The sequence below is a fragment of the Dreissena polymorpha genome, chromosome 13 (genome assembly GCF_020536995.1).
Source record: "Dreissena polymorpha isolate Duluth1 chromosome 13, UMN_Dpol_1.0, whole genome shotgun sequence".
In the NCBI taxonomy this organism is placed as follows: domain Eukaryota; kingdom Metazoa; phylum Mollusca; class Bivalvia; order Myida; family Dreissenidae; genus Dreissena; species Dreissena polymorpha.
The window spans coordinates 22379299-22385328 of record NC_068367.1 but is presented as its reverse complement, the minus strand read 5'-3'; positions in this window follow the sequence as shown (position 1 = coordinate 22385328).

Genomic DNA, 6030 nt, shown 5'->3' with positions numbered 1-6030 from the left:
AACGGATTAGTTTAACTTTAAGTAACATCATTCTGTCTTTTTGGAGATAATTTTAAACTTTAAATAGCTTTTAAAGTGTTCGGTGCCGACTGCCCTCTCGACAGATTTCGAGAGTTTAAATCAAACGCGCTTTTGTAACTTGGAATACGACGATACAAGTGTTACTGTGGCTTTTGTGTTGTTTTTTTATCCTGTGAGCAAAATATGTTTATTGCCTAAAAGTGGTTATGTCAAGAGTTAGAATTATTAAATGATTTAATCAAATAACTGAGTTGCTGTGTCTGTTTCCCCCATACATAAGAGGAGCGCAACAATATTAATCCACTGCTCATACAATACAACATCAATGTAATGCTCATCAAACATAACATTCATGAACTGCACTTGCAGTGGAACATATATCCACTGTTATTCATGGGATAGCTATTCACTGGGGTTTGAAGTGGGATAGCTGTGCACAAGGACATGAAAGGGGACATATGTACAAAAAGAAGTGAAAAGGAAGTATGTGTGAATTATGCCATGAAATGAGACACCTTAGAACTGGGTCATAAAATGAGATACCTCTTAACTTGGTCGTGAAATGAGATACCTCTTTACTTGGTCGTAAAATTAGATGCCTCTGAAATGGGTCATACAATAAGATACCTCAGAACTGGATCATGAACTGAGATGCCTCAGAACTGGGTCATGATATGAGATACATCTGAACTGGGTTATGAAATTTGATACATCTGAACATTGTCATGAAATGAGGTACCTCAGGACTGGGTATTGACATGAGATATCTCAGAACTGAGTTATGAAATGAGATACCTCTGAACTGAGTTATGAAATGAGATACCTCTGAACTGGTCATGAAATGAGATACCTCTGAACTGAGTTATGCAATGAGATACCTCTGAACTGGTCATGAAATGAGATGCCTCAGAATTGGGTCATGAAATGAGATGCCTCTGAACTGGCCATGAAATAAGATGCCTCTGAACTGGGCATGAAATGAGATGCCTCTGAACTGGGCATGAAATGATAGACATATGAAGTGGGCATGAAATGAGATGCCTCTGCGCTGGGCATGAAATGAGATACCTCTGAACTAGTCATGAAAAATAATATACCTCTGAACTGGTCATGAAATGAGATACCTCTGAACTGGGCATGAAATGAGATGCCTCTGAACTGGGCATGAAATGAGATGCCTCTGAACTGGGCATGAAATGAGATGCCTCTGAACTGGGCATGAAATGAGATGCCTCTGAACTGGGCATGAAATGAGATGCCTCTGAACTGGGCATGAAATGATATACATCTGAAGTGGGCATGAAATGATATACATCTGAAGTGGGTCATGAAATGAGATACATCTGAACTGGGTCATGAAATGAGATACCTCTGAACTGAGTTATGAAATGAGATACCTCTGAACTGGGCATGAAATGAGATTCCTCTGAAATAGGCATGAAATGATATACATCTGAAGTGGGTCATGAAATGAGATACATCTGAAGTGGGTCATGAAATGAGATACATCTGAACTGGGTCATGAAATAAGAAGCCTCTTAAATGGGTCATTAAATGAGATACATCTGAACTGGTCATAAAATGTGATACCTCTGAACTGGGTCATAAAATGGGATACCTCAGAACTGGGACATGAAATTAGATAGCTCAGAACTGGTTTATGAATTGATATACATCTGAACTGGGTTGTGCAATGAGATATCTCTGAACTGGGTCATAAAATGAGATACTTCTTAAGTGGGCCATGAAATGAGAAGGCTCTAAAATGGGTCATTACATGAGATACGTCTTAACTGGGTCATAAAATGGGATACCTTAGAACTGGGTCATGAAATTAGATACCTCAGAACTGGTTTATGAAATGAGATATATCTGAACTGGGTCATGAAATGAGATGCTTCTGAAATGGTACATGGAATAAGATGCATCTGAACTGGGTCATAAAGTGAGATACCTCAGACCTGGGTCATGAAATAAGATACATAAAAACTGGGTTATGAAATCAGATACATCAGAACTGGGTCATGAAATGAGATACATCAGAACTGGGTCATGAAATGAGATACATCTGAACTGAGTCATGAACTGAGATGCCTCCAAACTGAGTCGTGAAATGAGATACCTCAGAACTGGGTCATGAAATGAGTAACATCAGAACTGGATTATGAAATGAGATACATCAGAACTGGGTCATAAAATGAGATACATCAGAACTGGGTTATGAAATGAGATACATAAGAACTGGATCATGAAATGAGATACCTGTTTACAGAGCCATGCAATGAGATAGCTCTGAACTGGATCATGAAATGAAATACATCATAACTGGTACATGAAATGAGATACCACAGAAATGGGTCATGAAATGGGATACATCAGAACTGGGTCATGAAATGAGATACCTCAGAACTGGGTTATGAATTGATACTCATCTGAACTGGGTTGTGAAATGAGATATCTCTGAACTGGGTCATGCAATGAGATACTTCTGAACTGGGTTGTGAATTGAGATACATCTGAACTGGGTTGTGAAATTAGATGCTTAGAACTGGGTTATGAAATGAGATACTAGTATATCGGAACTAGATCATGAAATGAAATGCATCATAACTGGTACATGAAATGAGATACCACATAATTTGGTCATGAAATTGGATACATCAGAACTGGGTCATGAAATGAGATACCTCAGAACTGGGTTGTGAAATGAGATACCTCAGAACTGGGTTGTGAAATGAGATATCTCAGAACTGGGTTATGAAATGAAATATATCTGAACTGGATCATGAAATGAGAAGCCTTTGAAATGGGTCATGAAAGGAGATGCATCTGAACTGGGTCATAAAGTGGGATACCTCAGACCTGGGTCATGAAATTAGATACATCAGAACTGGGTTATGAAATGAGATACATCAGAACTGGGTCATAAAATGAGATACATCAGAACTGGGTCATGAAATGAAATACATCTGAACTGGTCATGAACTGAGATGCCTCTGCACTGGGTCGTGAAATAAGATACCTCAGAACTGGGTCATAAAATCAGATACATCAAAACTGGGTTATGAAATGAGATACATCAGAACTGGGTCATGAAATGAGATACATCAGAACTGGGTTATGAAATGAGATACATCAGAACTGGATCATGAAATGAGATACTAGTACCTCTTTACAGAGCCATGCAATGAAATAACTCTGAACTGGATCATGAAATGAAATACATCAAAACTGGAACATGAAATGAAGTACCACAGAATTGTGTCATGAAATGGGATACATCAGAACTGGGTCATGAAATGAAATACCTCTGAACTGGGTTATGAATTGATATACATGTGAACTGGGTTGTGAAATGAGATATCTCTGAACTGGGTCATGCAATGGGATACTTCTGAACTGGTTTATGAATTGAGATACATCTGAACTGGGTTGTGAAATTTGATACCTCATAACTGGGTTATGAAATGAGATGTATCAGAACTGGATCATGAAATGAGATACCTCTTTACTGAGCCATGCAATGAGATAACCCTGAACTGGATCATGAAATGAAATGCATCAAAACTGGTACATGAAATGTGATACCACAGAATTTGGTCATGAAATGGGATACATCAGAACTGGGTCATGAAATGAGATACCTCAGAACTGGGTTGTGAAATGTGATACCTCAGAACTGGGTTGTGAAATGAGATATCTCATAACTGGGATGTAAAATGAGATATCTCAGAACTGGGTTGTGAAACGAGATATCTAAGAACTGGGTTTTAAAATGAGATATATCTGAACTGGGTCATGAAATGAAAAGCCTCTGAAATGGGTCATTAAATATGATGCATCTGAACTGGGTCATAAAGTGGGATACCTCTGACGTGGGTCATGAAATTAGATACATTAGAACTGGGTTATGAAATGACATACATCAGAACTGGGTCATGAAATGAGATACATCAGAACTGGGTCATGAAATAAGATACATCTGAACTGGTCATGAACTGAGATGCCTCTGAACTGGGTCGTGAAATGAGATACCTCAGAACTGGGTCATGAAATGAGATTCATCAGAACTGAGTTATGAAATAAGATACATCATAACTGGGTCATGAAATGAGATACATCAGAACTGGGTTATGAAATGAGATACATCAGAACTGGACCATGAAATGAGATACCTGTTTACAGAGCCATGCAATGAAAAAACTCTGAACTGGATCATGAAATGAAATACATCATAACTGGTGCATGAAATGAGATACCACAAAATTGTGTCATGAAATGGGATACATCAGAACTGGGTCATGAAATGAGATACCTCTGAACTGAGTTATGAATTGATATACATCTGAACTGGGTTGTGAAATGAGATATCTCTGAACTCGGTCATGCAATGAGATACTTCTGAACTGGGTTATGAATTGAGATTCATCTGAACTGGGTTGTGAAATTTGATACCTCAGAACTGGGTTATGAAATGAGATACATCAGAACTGGATCATGAAATGAGATACCTCTTTACTGAGCCATGCAATGAGATAACCCTGAACTGGATCATGAAATGCATCATAACTTGTACATGAAATGAGATACCACAGAATTTGGTCATGAAATGGGATACATCAGAACTGGATCATGAAACGAGATACCTCTTTACTGAGCCATGCAATGAGATAACCCTGAACTGGATCATGAAATGCATCATAACTTGTACATGAAATGAGATACCACAGAATTTGGTCATGAAATGGGATACATCAGAACTGGGGCATGAAATGAGATACCTCAGAACTGGGTTGTGAAATGAGATACCTCAGAACTGGGTTGTAAAATGAGATATCTCAGAACTGGGTTGTGAAATGAGATATCTCAGAACTGGGTTGTGAAATGAGATACCTCAGAACTGGGTTGTGAAATGAGATACCTCAGAACTGGGTTGTGAAATGAGATACCTCAGAACTGGGTTGTGAAATGAGATACCTCAAAATTGGGTTGTGAAATGAGTTACCTCAGAACTGGGTCGTGAAATGAGATACATCTGACTTGGATCATGAAATGAGATACAACTGAACTGGATCATAAAATTAGATAACTCAGCACTGGGTATTGCAATGGGAAACATGGGCACTGCGTCATATAATTGTTGACTATTGCATGGAGTTATGAAATTGAAAACCAGTAAAACAAGGGCTGTTTGTAAAACATGCATGCCCCCCATATGGGCTCTCCGTTGTAGTGACAGCCATTGTGTGAACATGTTTTTTGTCACTGTGACCTTGACCTTTGACCTAGTGACATGAAAATCTATAGGGGTCATCTGCCAGTCATGATCAATGTACCTATGAAGTTTCATGATCCTAGCCATAAGCGTTCTTGAGTTATCATCCAGAAACCATTTTACTATTTCGGGTCATCGTGACCTTGACCTTTGACCAAGTGACCTGAAAATCAATAGGGGTCATCTGCGAGTCATGATCAATGTACCTATGAAGTTTTATGATCGTAGCCATTATAGTTCTTGAGTTATCATCCGGAAACCATTTTACTATTTCAGGTCACCGTGACCTTGACCTTTGATATAGTGACCTGAAAATCAATAGGGGTCAACTGCGAGTCATGATCAATCTTCCTATCAAGTTTCATGATCCTAGGCATAAGCGTTCTTGAGTTATCATCCGGAAACCATTTTACTATTTCGGGTCACCGTGACCTTGACCTTTGACCTTGTGACCTGAAAGTCAATAGGGGTCATCTGCGAGTCATGATAAATGTGCCTATGAAGTTTCATGTTCCTAGGCATAAGCGTTCTTGAGTTATCATCCGGAAACCATTTTACTATTTCAGGTCACCGTGACCTTGACCTTTGACCTAGTGACCTGAAAATCAATAGGAGTCATTTGCCAGCCATTATCAATCTACCTACGAAGTTTCATGATCCTAGGCATAAGCGTTCTTGAGTTATCATCCGGAAATCATTTTACTATTTTGGGTCACTGTGACCTTGACCTTTGA